This window comes from Triticum aestivum, chromosome 1B (assembly GCF_018294505.1).
Source record: "Triticum aestivum cultivar Chinese Spring chromosome 1B, IWGSC CS RefSeq v2.1, whole genome shotgun sequence".
Lineage (NCBI taxonomy): Eukaryota > Viridiplantae > Streptophyta > Magnoliopsida > Poales > Poaceae > Triticum > Triticum aestivum.
Window position 1 is genome coordinate 342,872,520 of NC_057795.1, and position 16,276 is coordinate 342,888,795.

Consider the following 16,276-nt stretch of genomic DNA (forward strand, 5'->3'; position numbering starts at 1 on the left):
AGTTGTGCACAATAGGTCTCTAATATTTGCTCCCTTTCCAGTCCAGAATTCCAGCTGCCGACATTCTCCTTCTTCATGTAAACCTTATAAAATAAGAGAGAAAAGGCATAAGTGTTGTGATATAATGAGTAATAACAACCCATAATGCAATAAATATTGATATAAAAGCATGATGCAAAATGGACGTATTAGGGTATTGGAGTCCGGAATTGTTCTGGGGGTACCGGGTTGTGGGGACCCTGACCCATAAGTCGAGATCACCGAATGCACGTGTACAGTGATCCCAGAGATCAATGCTCACTGAACACACAGAAGCTGAATAACAAGAGTCTGACATCCATACATACCGTCTTACACAAATTATGACCATTATTATGGTCAATTCTTACATAGATAATGCCTTAAGGGCTGAACATCAAATAAAGCACAAGCAGCGGAAATCTTCGTTGATAAGTAGAACCCATGCCATCTGCCTTAACCCTACTGGCATTCTGACTGGGAAGTATCCTAGCTCGCATGCTCGTCACCAAAGAAATCTTCATCTTACTCCTGTTCTTTCATGCATGGCCAATAAAATAACTAGTGGCAAGCCAATGAGGACTTTGAATGTACTCGCAAGCAACCCAAGAGTGATAACAAAATAATTATGCAAGGCCCTACTGCAAAATTGGCATTTTTGCGAAAAGCTAGTTTTTCGGATGCAAGTATGATCAACATTTATCAAGGACATGAATGCGTCTGCAGCAAGTATCAGGAGGTTACATATATCAACATCGATAAAGAGTTATGAACAACTCATGCTCACTCATCATGACTTCCTCATGAATCACATCAACAATATTACCAAATGGTGTTGTTTGTCAGAAACATATGGACATAGTCTAAGCAACACTGTCATGGTGGGCGTACGGCAGATGCCAAGGGATGGCTAAAGAGAGGAGGAGGCTCGAGGGCGCTGGTGGTCTCCAGAGGCGAGGTTGATATGCGCGGGCACGGGACACCGGACATACCCAGGTTCGGGGCTCTCCGGAGAGATAACACCCCTAGTCCTGCCGAGTTTAGTTGGATGGTCGATAGTACAATGCTGCTTCTGGAGCTGTGTGGGAGGAGGAAGGAGGCTGGCCAAGGCTTGGGCTGCTCCTTCTCCTTGGTGTTGCTCTGTAGTGGCTAGTCCTATGCTTGCCTGCTTATCTCGTGTTGCTTCGCATCGCATGTCATGCGTCCTCTCTCTGTAGGCGTGGGCTCCTGCAGGGGTTTATAGATCAACCCACCCAGGGTTACAATGGTAATATGCCGAGTCGGTGGGTCCGTATTATCGGTGTCCGGGGTACCGGGCTGGGTCCCGCTTGCGGGCTTGTGGTTCGCCGGGTTCCCCTAGGTGTGGGCCTCGCATACCTAGGGGGACTATGCGCCGTCTTGTCGATCGTCATGGCGTGGCCGAGTCGAGCTGTGCACAGTGTTCTCCGTCAGGCCGCCGCTTGCTGTCGTCAGCGGTGAGGGCGGGAACACTGTTGCCGTGCCAGCCCTGGTCAGCGGGTAGGTAAGGGGCACTGTTGCCACGCTCCGGTTGACCACATGCATGGGCGGGAGCACTGTAGTCTTGGTCATCGGTGATTGAGGTCTCGTCCCATCGTACGACATGGATGGGATGGGAGCTGACCCGTGGCTGGGTTGCCGTGGACGCCAAGGGTGGGTTGGCTTGTTGGGGAAGCCACGGTTGCATCGGGTTGAATTGCCTTGCGCCAGCTGCTGTGGCCGGGTCGACGTACCTTGCCGAGTCGAGGGTCTTGGCCGGATTGCAGTCCTTGCCGGGTCGAGCGACCCGGCCTGGTGCACGCCGGTTTGCGGGGTGATGCGGGCCCCGCTGTTTTTGAAATAGATCCGGGTTCCGTTGCCTGCCCGGGGTTCATCCCCCCGATAGTAGTCCTCGAAGCTGTGAAGGTCCACCGTCTTTGGATGAGTGGGCCTTCGCAGCTTCCCCCTTGAGCAAGGCGGAATCTGCGAATGCCGGGTCCGGCAACACCCACTGTGTGCTGGTTTTCTCGAAAACCGGATCGCGACACCCCGGACGTGGCAGGAACCGAGGAGTCCGTCGAATCTTGAGGCGATCCCTCGGGCTTTGCGCAGGCGCCACGTAGTGCCCGGAAGTCGGAGGGGCCTGACAGGCCACGCGCGTGACGGGACTGGGCAACAGGCCAGGGCCCGCTGCCGCGCGCCCTTTGCCACGCGTGCGGATTTATTGCGGCGTCTAGGGGCCGATTGCACTTCCCCGCGCAGTTAGTGTGCGTGTACGTGCGCACTTATTGCGGGGTAGTGGAACGAGCGCGTGCAGACGATCCCACTCCCCCACGTTTGAATCAGGGGTTATATATTGAGGGGGGCAAGGGGGCGGCGGACATTATTCTCGCTCGCGCCCTCCTGTCCCCCTGCTCCCACTCTGCTTCTTGCCATCGACACACAGTTGCGCCCGTGGCCCTGAGCAGAGATCTTCTTCATCGTCTTTCTTTCTCTTTCTCTTCCAGTGATGTCGCTGCCGTCAGGCTCCTGGATGGGCTCGACCGTCACCCCCGACGACATCACCTACCTTCGGTCCTCGCGGCGCCTGCCGCGGGAGACAGACGTCGGTGTCCATCTACCGCACAGCGAGCAGAGGTCCCGGCCCGAGGGGCAGTAGCGCGTCGTCTTCCTCACGCATTTTGAGCGTGGCTTTGGGTTGCTGGCGAGCACTTTATTCCGCGCGTTCCTGGAGTTCTTCGGGCTCCAGCCACACCACCTTGGCGTCGACGCCATCGTCCAGCTCTCCGGCTTCGTGACCCTATGCGAAGGGTACCTGGGGGTCGAGCCGACCATCGACCTCTGGGCGCGCTTCTTCTCCTTGAAGCAGCAGGGCCCATCGGCCGGGGAGTTCGCCGACTGCGGGGCCGCCGTCATCTCAAAGCGGTCGGGGGCAGACTTCCCCAAGATCCCGCTCGAGGATTCTGCCAAGAAGTGGCAGAACTCCTTCTACGTCCGCAACCACGGTGCAGACCACATCAATCTCCCCCCTTTATCGTCGCGCCGCCACGGGCGAAAATGAACTGGGGCTACTCGCTCTGGCGCCCGTCGCAGGGGATCGTCAACCTCTGCGAGCGGGTCACAGTGATGAGGACGCAGGAGGGGCTCACTAGCACCGACCTCCTTGCCGCGTTCATCACCTGCCGGGTTCTCCCGCTTCAGAGGCGCTCCGGCCTCATCGGTGAGATGATCAAGCTTCAGGACCCCAACCGGATGGGGTCGACGCGGCTGTCTGCGGAGCAGGTCACACGAGGCGTGAATGACATCTCCAAGCCCAACCTTGGAGATGACTGGCGATTCGGCAAGGCGCCGTACAACCAGGCGAACCCGGCGCCGCAGGTGAGCGTCTGGTCTTGTTATTTTTCCGCCGCGCATCTTCTCATTCGTCCTGACGCATCACGGGAAATTCTTCTGAACGCGAGCCGGCACCCTTACGCCCGGGCTCCGTTGTAGGTGGCGCCGGTGGCACCAGAGGAGCCCACGGCTCACGGCGACGAGGAGGTGGCCGAGTCCGATGCCAGCGCTGGGCGTCGTGCGGGTAAGCTTCAAATCTTTCTCTTCTTCATTTTTCTTGAATCATTTGGGCGCATTGCGGCGTAGGCAGTGCTGACGCCGGTTGTTGGTGTAGCGGCGTTGGGCGGGGGAGGCGGTGAGGCGGGCGGAGCTGGGTCCTCGCATGGGGCGGCGCCGAGCCGTCCGCACGGAAAGGACAGCGTCGCGCCATGACCCCGGGCCCCGAAGCGCATGGCGGATCCGGCCGAGCCTGGGAGGCCGGCCAAGAAGAGGCTCGCGAAGCTGACTCCGGTCCCAGTCTTGTCGGGGTAAGTCTTACTTCTTGCTTGCGCCTCGATTTCTTGGGCCAGCCTTGTCTTTCGCTTGTTCATTCTTCTTTTCTCTTCAGGTCGCCGATCGCGCTGGCGAGGGTGGCAGCGGAGGCCGCGGCCACCGAGGGGGCCGCATTCCGCAGGAGCCGGTCCGACCTCGCTGGCCTGGCCGGGGAGGAAGGACGGGGCGACTCAGACCTCATCCTGGACCCGGATGATGCCGAGGCATTGGCCTGGCGGGTCTGGAACCGGGCTGAGGCGGAGTTGGAGGCGGCATCGGTCCGGGCTTGGACCGACGCGGCGGCGGCATGGGCGCAAGGTGGCGCGGAGCTGGCCTGGCGCGAGATGCAGAGGGCACAGCGGTGGCGGCGACGGTTTTTGAGCTGTCGACGATGAGGGATCGCGGCCGCGGAGGCTGGGCTGAGGTGGTGGTCCTCGACCGGGAGGTCGTGGAGGTGGGGGGTGATACCCCTCCGCGGGCCGATGTGGTCGAGCGTGCGGGGGCCGATGGCGGTGGAGGCGGTGTCGCTTTGGAGGAGGCGCTGCGGGCGGCGGTGCTGGATGCACCGCCGGTTATGGGGGAGGCATCACAGGCGGCGGTGCCTGAGGTGGCGACGCAGGGTGTCCCAGCGTCCGAGGAGGTGCTGGCGCCGGGAGGGGAGTCAGAGATGTGTTGGCCGCGTCGCAAGCGGCCAGTGGTGGGCGTGCCTTGGTGCTCCGCCTGGGAGGGCGCCAAGCCGCCGTGCCGCAGCCCGCGCGAAGCAGGGGCGCGACCATCTTTGGGCCCCAGACCCAGGAGGAGGCGGCGCTGGACGCCGTTAGCCTCCGCCTACGAGGTCGGACGGGGCGACTTGAGGCCTTCGCCCAGGCCGAGGTGGAGCGGACGCGCGACTTGGAGCGCGCTGTCTTGGTAAGTTCTTCTTTCTTCTTGTTTTCTTGTTATTTCATCTTTGTGGGGGCGCGCCAGCGCATCCACTAGGTGTAGCCCCCAAGGTTCGGGCCAACTATGTAGTAGTTGGGTCGAACCTTAGGAGCGTTGGCCTTGTTCTGACTTTGGTCTGCTCTCAGCATCTTGACGCCTTCCGGGTTGCTGCCTTCAACCGGCTCCTGGGCAAACATCGGGAGCTCAAGGAGCAGCTTGCTGCCAAGGAGGTGGAGCTTCGCGTCGCCGTAGGTACTTTTTATGTTCTTTCTTCTAGTGGGGGCGCGCCAGCGCACCCACTGGGTGTAGCCCCCGAGATTCGGGCCAACTGTGTAACAGTTGGGCCAAATCTTAGGTCTTGTCTTTTTCTTTCTTTCTGCTGAGTCCTTTTTCTTTGCAGCCGAGGTGCTGTCTTGGTGGACCCGGCTATTCCGGGCTGGTCATCATTATGACCGACTTGATGCTGATACCGGCCGTCTCGGCGTCGAGGCGGCGCAGGCAAGGGCGGAGGCGGCCGCGGCCCGACGGTCTCTTGACGAGGCCAACCGGCTGCATGAGCAGCTGGCGGGTCACAAGAGCCGCCTCGAGGCCAAGGTGGAGCTTCTTAAGGTGGAGGCCGCCAAGGTGGTGGAGACGCAGCAGGCCCTGGTCGAGGCGGACCAGCAACGCGGCCAGCTGGTCGATGACAAGGGCCGGCTCTAGGCCGAGGTGGACCGTCTGCGGGAGCAGGCCACCATGGCTGAGGAGGCCCGCCAGGTCGAGGCTCGCCGCTGTGAGGCGGCCGAGAAAGCGGCCGAAAATAAGGACGCCGAGCTGAAGGCGGCCCTTGCTAAGGCGGCTGACCTGGAGAAGGCGCTCGGGGAGCGGGAGCGACGTGGTACGTTGCTCGAGGCGCAGCACCTGGAAGAGTCTTTCTCCAGTAATTGCTGCTTCTTCGTTGTTTGCCGGGTCGGGACCCGACCCTTCCTTCCTTGTTGTTCTTCTAACTTGCTTCTTCTTTGGCTGCAGGGGCCTTTCCGGAGACGCAGCGGCTGGCGGAGGAAGCCGTTTGCTATCAGCGCGATCCGACCGAGGTTGTTGGGTCCGGGACGGATCCGCTGATGGCCTGGACCTTCCCGGAGATCATTGCCGCTGCTGAGGCCCGGCTGTGGGTCTTGGGGACGCAGATGGAGTGGCTGTCTCGGGCCGGCACTGCGATGATGGCGGCCTTGTGGCCGGACTCCGTCCATCTGCGCAGCTTCTCGCGCCTGGCACACTGGTTGGAGATGGGCCCGGATCGCCTTAGCTACTGGCACGTTTCCGCTGCCTGGGCCGGTGCTGAGATGGCGCTCCAGATCATGCTGTCTTGGCATCCGGATCTTTAGCTGGACGCGCTGATGGGCCAACGCGCTGGTTTGGAGCAGTTGCTACAGGAGTAGGCCGGCCGGATCGCCTCCCGGGCCAGCTATATCGCCGAGTTTGCTTTCCACGACGAGTTCCATTGGAAGCAGATGGAAGACGGCGCGGTCGTGGATGGCGACGACTACGGCTTGCTTCTTCGCGACCCGGAGGGAAGCTCGGAGGAGACGGGTGTCTACGGCGACGCGGAAGCCGAAGAGGACACCGGTGCTTCGCTGGACCCGGAGGCCGGCAGGGGGGAGCCGTCGACGTCGCGACGTGGCACTGGGAACGCCTGAGAATCTTTGTAGAAAACTTTGTTAAGTAGCAGGTCCACCCACCCACTCGGGGTTTTCAGGGTGTAATGAACTCGGGCGGTGGGCCTTTGCTTGAAATATTTATGTGTAAATATTGTGAGTGTTTATTTGCTTTTTGCCTTCTGCTTTTTTGGAACTTATTTCATGCGTTGCTCCTCTCTGAAACTCCCCCCCGCGAGTCAGACGGCCGAGGCTCCGGTCCGTGACAAGGAGTTCGGCTCTTCGAGAGGCGCGCGCAGGAGTTGGGTCCTTAGAAGTGTTGAGCACGAGCGAAACACCCACTGGGCCGGCTGGCGGCAATCCGGCTTGGCCGGTTGGTGAGCAGCCGGTCGTGCGGCTAACTTAGTTGACAAGAGTTGGGCTGGGTTGGTCGACCCGACGGCTTTTGACTTAGTGTATGAATCGTAGGGGAGCTTTGGCCCGTTGTGCTTGCCCGCCGTCAGCCAGAGCTGGATCTATGTTTTCAGGGTGAAGTGGGGGACCGTGGCATCCTAACTTTATCAGGAATCACCAAGTAAAGCGGCAGGGTGCCGATCAAGCCTGCCAGCCCCCGAGCCCCCGGGTCAAGCTAGTTGAGCCGGCGGCCGGGTTCGGTGGTAAAGTGATGCAGAATATGGACACAATAAATTGGTTGGCAAAAGGCAGCCCCCAAGTCTCGTTCGGGGACCCCGTAGTTTCATATGATTCACGCTTGTTACTTTGATAATTTGATATGTGGGTGGACCGGTGCTTGGGTGCTGCCCTTTCTTGGACAAGCATCCCACTTATGATTAACCCCTATTGCAAGCATCCGCAACCACAAAAGAAGTATTAAGGTAAATGTCGGTGTTCTGGGAATGGGGGTCCCCAGACTTGCCCGCCTGCGGCCTGCGGCATGGCTCAAGCGGAGGCCCAGTGCAACCCAGCTTCATCAGCTCAAGCTCAAGACCCTCGCGAGGGGCCAAACCTCGCGGGGTGGAAGACGGGAAGCTTCCTCAGGAGCAGCCTCATCAGGCGGGCTCGCGAGGAGGCGGAGAGATCAAGGCAGGGTACCTCGCAAGGTGTCCATGACGCAAGCCATGACGATCGAAGCCAGGCGGGCGCTGGCCTGCGTAGAGTCCTTGTTTCCCCTTCGGTGCAAAGGGGGCAAGCACAGGCCAAGGCATCAGGCAAAGGTTACCATTTCGGCGCAACAATACCAAGACCAGCGGAATGGCAGGATGGAGGTCACCATGGAGCCCAGGACGGGGTCACCTTCAGAGTCTTTGGCAGTCGAAGACCAACTTTAGTCAGGATAAGTGTACTAGATGTTCCCCTTCAAAATGGCCGATTGTTGGCGCCCTTCCCGCTCATTATTTGGGAAGAGGCCCAGGGCCTCTATAAATAGAGCTAGCCACCACAGAGTAGGGGGGGGGGGATTTTGGGTAGACTAGAGAGGGAGAGAGGCGACTGAACTCACCCAAGCAGTTCATCACACCAGATCAAGAACACCCCTCACGAGGCTGTTCTTCCTTTGTATTGTTCATCATCAGCCCCTGAGGCAATCCACCACACCACACACTGGAGTAGGGTATTACACCACAATGGTGGCCCGAACCAGTATAAACCCCGTGTCCCCTGTGTGTTCTTCTTTCTAGCCTCCATTCCTTGCGAGGCTTCGAGACGTGAGTTGGTAGGGGAGAGATCTTCGCGCGCACCCCAGAGTTCGAACCTCAAGGGTCTGCCGGAACCCGAAATCCGACATTTGGGCGCGCCAGGTAGGGGTGCTCCGGGGCTCTCCCTTCCGTCGACCCGTTCCCCACCGACACCACGCTCTGCCTTCTTGGCGGCCAGCGCACCGCCCCCTCTAGCCGTCGTCGCCGGCGCGGAGACCAGGGGGCTCCGAGCCCTGGTCCCTGCCTTACGACAGGTGTAGTGGCCGCGCAAGGTCAAGTCGGACATGCCGCCGTGCTAGGACGGCATGGTCGACCCGCAGGCCTTCCTACTGGCGTATGAAGAAGCAGTCCTCAAGGCCGGGGGCAACGACAAGGGCATGGCGAACTAGTTGCCCATGGCCCTCACCAGCATCTCGCGCATGTGGCTGCTCCACCTGCCAGCGGCTTCTGTGGTCTCCTAGGAGGAGTTATGCGACCTCTTCCTTGCCCATCATGCTGCACCGGCACCCCCAGTCGTCGCGGCCATCCTGGGAAGATCACATGCACCACCTTCGAGCCGCCACGTCAAGCCATTCGCCCGCCAGATCGGCGCCGCCTTCAAGCGCCGAGAAGCCCCCCCGGGCTGGGTCGCACCCAAGGCCGATCTGACATTCAGCTCGGATGATCACCCCTCCAACCCCGCCTATTCGGCGCGGTCCCAATGCTATGCACCTCCACCATCTGCCAAGTGGCCATCACCAGGACCCTCATCGACGGTGGTGCCGGCCTCAACGTGCTCTCGGTGGAGGCCTTTAGCCTCCTCCACGTGCCGCTAGAACGGCTTCAGCCCAGCAGGCCCTTCTCGGGCGTCGGAGGCGGTTCCACTGGCTCCTTGGGACAGATCCGCCTCCCGGTGACATTCGGCACTCACGACAACTTCCGCACGGAGCTGATCGACTTCAACATCACCCCCATCGGCCTCCCATACAACGCCATCCTCGGCTACCCAGCCTTGGCCCAGTTCATGGCAGCGACTCACCCGGCGTACAACCTCATGAAGATGCCCAGGAGCAGCGGCGTCCTTACCGTGTCCGGAGACACCGGGGATGCATTGCAAGCGCTCAAGCTTGCTTTCAAGATGGCAGCGGTGGCGCAGCCCGCCAGCGCGAATGTCCTCGAGCCCAAGGGGGCTGCGCCAGCTAAGAAGAAACAACTATTTAGCCAAGACAAGGCGGAGACCAAGCAGGTACCGGTCGATGAGGATGGATCTGCTGGCGCCGCCTACACCATAGGTGCCAACCTCGAGCCTGCGCAGGAGGAGGCCTCGGTCAGGTTCCTGCGCACTAACAAGGAGGTGTTTGCGTGGGAGCCTGATCAGCTGGCAGGAGTCCCAAGGGATGTGATTGAACATCATCTCAACGTGTGCCCCAACGTGTGCCCCATGAAGCAGAAGGCAAGGCGGCAATCCACTGAAAAGCAAGCTTTCATCGTCCAAGAGACCCACAAATTAGAGGCAGCAGGGGTTATTCGCGAGGTCCGCTACCCAGATTGATTGGCCAACCCGGTTGTCGTGCCGAAAAAGGGAGGAAAGGAACACATGTGTGTCGACTTCACCAACCTCAACAAGGCCTGCCCGCAGGATCCATTTCCGCTCCCTCGCATCGACCAGATCATCGACTCTACCGCTGAATGTGACCTATTGTGCTTCCTGGATGCCTTCTCGGGCTGTCACCAGATCAAGATGGCAGTAGAAGACGTGGAGAAAACAGCTTTCCTGACCCCATGCGGAGTGTACTGCTACACCTGCATGCCGTTTGGGCTGCACAACGCAGGAGTGACCTTTCAGTGGCTGATGCACATTGCCTTGGGCTGGCAGCTCGGGAGAAACGCTGAAGCTTACGTCGATGACATTGTGGTGAAGTCTCGGGAGGCGAAAACCCTGATACAGGACCTAGAAGAAACCTTTGCGAGCCTCCGTGAGGTAGATCTGCGGCTCAATCCGGAGAAGTGCGTATTTGGGGTCCCTTCGGGCAAGCTCTTGGGCTTCCTTGTGTCCCACAGGGGCATCGAAGCCAACCAAGAGAAGGTCAAGGCAGTCAAAGACATGAGCCCGCCGAAGACCCTTAGAGAAATGCAGAAGCTCACCGGGCGTGTAACCGTGCTAGGACGCTTCATCTCCAGGTTGGGGGAGCGGGCACTACCCTTCTTCAAGCTGATGAAGAAGAAGGGCCCGTTCGGGTGGATTGAAGAGGCCGACAGGGCGGGGTGGGGGGGGGGGGGGAGGGCTGGCTAGCGCAGTGCTCATATCCCCCACTGAGGACAAACTCTACTATGCTGTGCAGCTCTGCTTCCAGCATGGAGAGAAGGTCTCCAACAACATAGCGGAGTACGAAGGCCTGATAGCGGGCTTGAAAGCTGCAGTCACCTTAGGGGTAAAGCGCCTCATCATCAAGGGCGATTCACAACTCCTCATCAACTTCTCCAACAAAGTATACGGGCCGAAGGACGAGCACATGGAGGCGTATCTCGCGGAGGTCCGCAGGATGGAGAAACAGTTTTGGGGGCCGGAGTTGCAACACGTGCCTCGCGGCACCAATCAAGAGACTGATGACATCGCCAAGAGGGCATCCAGGCGGCTGCCTCAGGAGCCTGGCATCTTCGAGGAGCGACTCTTCAAACCCTCGGCGGCGCCATCACTATCAAGCACGGCACAGCCTAGAGAGGAGCTCCCTCAGCCGCTTGCCTCAGGAGCCCCGGCCTGTGGCCCAACCTCAGGGGCATGCTTGCTCCTGGTGCTGGAACCTCAGGAGGGATGTTGGACCGCATAGTTCAAGGATTACTTGACGCAAGGGACCCTGCCGGAGAAGGAGGAAGACGCGGAGCGCGTGGGGCGGCAGGCCACGGCCTACTGCATCCTAGACGGAGAGATCTACCAGAAGCGACCAAACGACGTGTCCCTACGTTGCATTTCCAGGGAGCAAGGGAAGGAGCTGTTGGCAGACATACATGGTGGAGACTGTGGGCAGCACTCATCATCACGAACCCTCATTGGAAAGGCGTTCCGCAGCAGGTTCTATTGGCCCACAGCACTCAACGACGCCATTGAGCTAGTGAAGGCTTGTGAAGCCTGCCAATTCCACGCCAAGAAGATCCATCAGCCGACACAGGGCCTACGGACCATACCACTCTCATGGCCATTCGCGGTTTGGGGGCTGTACATTCTGGGCCTGTTTCCTCGAGCGCCAGGGGGCTATCGCTACCTCTACATTGTCGTGGACAAGCTCACCAAGTGGGCTGAGGTGGAAGCTGTCCGCACCATCCCAGCGGGCTCCGCAGTCAAGTTCATCAGGGGCCTCGTGAGCCGATTCGGGGTGCCTAACCGCATCATCACCGACAACGGTTCGCAATTCACCAGCAATCTCTTCAAAACATACTGTGCTAACCTTGGAACGCAGATATGCTACGCTTCGGTAGCACACCCCCGGAGCAATGACCAGGCTGAGCGAGCCAACACGGAGGTCTTGAGGGGCCTCAAAACCAGGACCTTCAAGAAGAAGCTGGAGGCCTGCGACAGGGGCTGGTACGACGAGCTCTAGTCTGTGCTGTGGTCTATCCGCACGACCGCTACCAAGTCGACTGGTGAAACCCCGTTCTTCCTCGTCTACGGAGATGAGGCCGTCCTCCCTCACGAGGTCAGGTGTCGTTCCGTGCGGGTCCTGGCGTTCGGCGAGGCGTAGCAGGACGCCACGCGGGGGACATATCTCGTGCAGGGGGAGGAACACCGTCGAGAGGTCGCGCTGCGGGCGGCAAGGTATCAACAGGCGCTGCGACGATACCACTGCCGCAGCATCCGCCCCAGAACTCTTGAGGTAGGGGACCTCATGCTCAGACGGGTCCTCTCCAGGGAGGGGCTGCACTAGCTCTCTCCCATGTGGGAGGGCCCATTCAAGGTTGTTCATGTTTCCAGGCCCGGCTCCGCGCGCTTGGAGACCCAGGAGGGGATGCCCATCCCGAACACGTGGAACATTCAACACCTCCGGAGGTTCTACCCTTGAGCGAGGCCCAGTGCCTATGAAAAGGCCTGGAGCTTGTGAAGAAGGCCAATTCCTGTGAAGCTTGCCGCTTTTGGGAAAAGGCTCGGTACCTGTGAAGAAGGCCAATGCCTGTGGAGCTCGCTTCCCCCCTCAAGAAAAGGCCCGGTGCCTGTGAAGAAGGCCAATGCCTGTGAAGCTCGCCGCCCGTGACACTCTCACGTAATAATGAGTGGGGCTGTACACGCCCCCCGAGTCTCCGGAGTGCCGCCCCTGGGCCTCGGGGGCTCCCGCGCAGGCCCAGTGCCAGCACTTAGCTCCGCGCTGGTGAGAAGACATCGAAGACTAGACTAGGTGCCAAACACGGATTTTCATTTGCTTTCTACAGTTGGTCAGTTCTTCTTTATTCGAAGCTTTAGTTGGAGTTGCTTTCAGTGTTGTGCGGCGCCCAACCCGTGTTTTCCATCTTTGCCCTTCGCTTGAACCTGCTTTCCTTTCGCGACCCTCGCGAGGGAGGCTGCGCGGGCACCCTCGCGAGCGTCGCCTGGTTTAATTTTGCGAGGTTCCCCGGCCTAGGTTCGCAGCGGGAGCACTCCTCCTAGTCAATGCCCCCCGGGCATCACGACGCAAACGCCGGGCTCAAGCTTGCCACCCCCGCGGTCGGGGGCTGAGACCTAACCCTCCGACAAGTTTCTTCTTACAGGCCTCGAAGACCCATGACAAGGCCTCCGGCCGAAGCCTCCGAGGCTGGCGCCGCAACAAGTCCCTCCTATCGAGCTAAGTTGATCCTACGCATGAGCATGCAGCACCATAGCATGGCACGAAGATAGAAGGAACAACATGATAATTAAAAGCAATAGTCTAGCACACCCCCGCGGGGCTCCATACTTCTCTCTCTATGCAGATGAAGCAAAATAGACGCGGCCCGACCGTTTACAACACGAAGAAGAAGATCTGTGTCATCTTCCGGAGCTCAGGCGGTCTCTTCTTCGCGCTTCACCTGGGCACGGCGGTGGGATGATCCGCCTCCCCCCTCTAAGTGAGCACGACGACGCGGTGGCTGGTCACGGCCGCCGCTGGAGGAGCTGCCGTCAGAAGAAGAGTCGCCGAAGTTTGAAGAGCTGCGGGCGCCGCCAGGCGCACGCCCGACCTCGTCTTCACCGCTACCGTCACCAAGGATGAGCGGACGGCCGTCGTCCTCACCTTCGGGGCAGCACCTAGCGCGGCGGCCATCTCCTCCGAACACCCTCACGAAGAGGGTGGCATCGCCGTAGAACTTGAAGTGGAGAGTGCATCGCTGGCCAAGGCCACGCGCGCGGGCAAACATCTGCCAGCCGTGAGTCAACGCCACGTTCCCGACAACGGCAACTTCCACCACCACCCAAGAGGCCCTTCTACAGCAGCCATCCGCCTGGAGCCAGAGCCCGCTCGTGGCACCAACTGGTAGCTCGCCGGTGAAGAAGCGAGGGAGCTGAAGCCAAGTACCGGCCGGATCCTCCAACCAGATGACGAACTCCGGCAGCACCTCTGCAGAATGGAATCGAGGGCAGGGGGCCGCACGGCCACGACATGTCTCCCCCACCGATCAAGCGGCCTTTGCCGAGGCCTCGGGCAGTCTCCGCGGGAGTCACGGGATGCTTGCAGGGGCGGCCCGGGTCGCGCTTGGCTGGAGGAGAGTCAGGCCCCTCCCGGCAGGCCTTCCGCTTCTCCGCGGCCGAAAATCTCTTCGTGGGCACCATGGGGCGCGACGAGCCAAGGGGGATAGGTGAAGAAGAAGAGGCGGAGCAGGGAGAGATGGACTGGTAGGGCTCGCGCTGTTCTGTACTTATAGTCCGGAGGAGGCCAACCGTCGGCCACCATGATCTCAGGTAATCATAACCCATTTTTGCATGCAGGGACATGTCAATTCATGCAGTTACCGAGGCGTCATGGGGAAGCAGAGACACCCACGTCCAATCAATCACCACGCAGGGCCCAAGGCCGCAGGCTATCGGGGCCCGTGGAGCTTCGCACTTGCCCCTTCGCTTCTCTGCTAAGCCAAGTCCGAGCGTGCCTTGGGCCCGGGGGCTACTGTCAGTGTTCTAGGAACGGGGGTCCCCAGACTTGCCTCCCTGCGGCCTGCGGCGTGGCTCATGCGGAGGCCCAGTGCAGCCCAGCTTCATCAGCTCAAGCTCAAGACCCTTGTGAGGGGCCAAGCCTCGTGGGACGAACGATAGGAAGCTTCCTCAGGAGAAGCCTCATCAGGCGGGCTCGCGAGGAGGCGGAGAGATCAAGGCAGGGTACCTCGCGAGGTGTCCGTCACGCAAGCCAGGACGATCGCACCCAGGCGGGCGCCGGCCTATGCAGAGTCCTTGTTTCCCCTTCGGTGCAAAGGGGGCAAGCACAGGCCAAGGCATCAGGCAAAGGTTACCGTTTCAGTGCAACAAGACCAAGACCAGCGGAATGGCAGGATGGAGGTCACCGTGGAGCCCAGGACGGTGTCACCGTCAGAGTCTTTGGAAGTCGAAGACCAACTTAATTTAGTCAGGATAAGTGTACTAGATGTTCCCCTTCAAAATGGCCGATTGTTGGCGTCCTTCCCACTCATTATTTGGGAAGAGGCCCAGGGCCTTTATAAATAGAGCTAGCCACCATAGAGTAGGGGGGAGATTTTGGGTAGACTAGAGAGGGAGAGAGGCGACTGAACTCACCCACGCAGTTCATCGCACCAGCTCAAGAACACCCCTCGCGAGGCTATTCTTCCTTTGTATTGTTCATCATCAGCCCTTGAGGCAATCCACCACACCACACACTGGAGTAGGGTATTACACCACAATGGTGGGCCGAACCAGTATAAACCTCATGTCCGCTGTGTGTTCTTCTTTCTAGCCTAGATTCCTTGCGAGGCTTCAAGACGTGAGTTGGTAGGGGAGAGATCTTCGCGTGCACCCCAGAGTTCGAACCTCAAGGGTCTGCCGGAACCTGAAATCCGACAGTAAACCTAACCACAACATGAGACATATGGATCCAAATCAGCCCCTTACGAAGCAACACATAAACTAGAGTTTAAGCTTCTGTCACTCTATTAACCCATCATCTACTTATTACTTCCCAATGCCTTCCTCTAGGCCCAAATAATGGTGAAGTGTCATGTAGTCGATGTTCACATAACACCACTAGAGGAGAGACAACATACATCTCATCAAAATATTGAACGAATACCAAATGCACATGACTACTAATAGCAAGACTTCACCCATGTCCTCAGGAACAAACGTAACTACTCACAAAGCATATTCATGTTCATGATCAAAGGAGTATTAATATGCATTAAGGATCTGAACAAATGATCTTCCACCAAATAAACCAACTAGCATCAACTACAAGGAGTAATCAACACTACTAGCAACCCACATGTACCAATCTGAGGTTTTGGTACAAAGATTGGATACAAGAGATGAACTAGTGTTTGAGAGGAGATGGCGCTGGTGAAGATGTTGATGGAGATTGACCCCCTCCCGTTGAGAGGATCGTTGGTGATGACGATGGTGATGATTTCCCCCCTCCCGGAGGGAAGTTTCCCCGGCAGAACAGCTCCGCCGGAACCCTAAATTGGTTCCGCCAAGGTTCCGCCTCGTGGTGGCGGAGTTTCATCCCGTAAGCTTGCTTATGATTTTTTCCAGGGTAAAAGACTTCATATAGCAGAAGATGGGCACCGGAGGGCCACCAGGGGGCCCATGAGGTAGGGGGTGCGCCCCCACCCTCGTGGCCAGGGTGTGGGCCCCCTCTGGTACTTCTTTCGCTCAATAATTATCAATAATTCCAAAAATGACTTTCTTGGAGTTTCAGGACTTTTGGAGCCGTGCAGAATAGGTTTCCAATATTTGCTTCTTTTCCAGCCAAGAATCCCAGCTGCCGACATTCTCCCTCTTTATGTTAAACCTTGTAAAATAAGAGAGAATAGCCATAAGTATTGTGACATAATGTGAAATAACATCCCATAATGCAATAAATATCGATATAAAAGCATGATGCAAAATGGACGTATCAACTCCCCAAGCTTAGACCTCGCTTGTCCTCAAGCGGAAGCCGATATCGAAAAATATGTCCACATGTTTAGAGGTAGAGGTGTCGATAAAAATAAAATATGGACATGAGG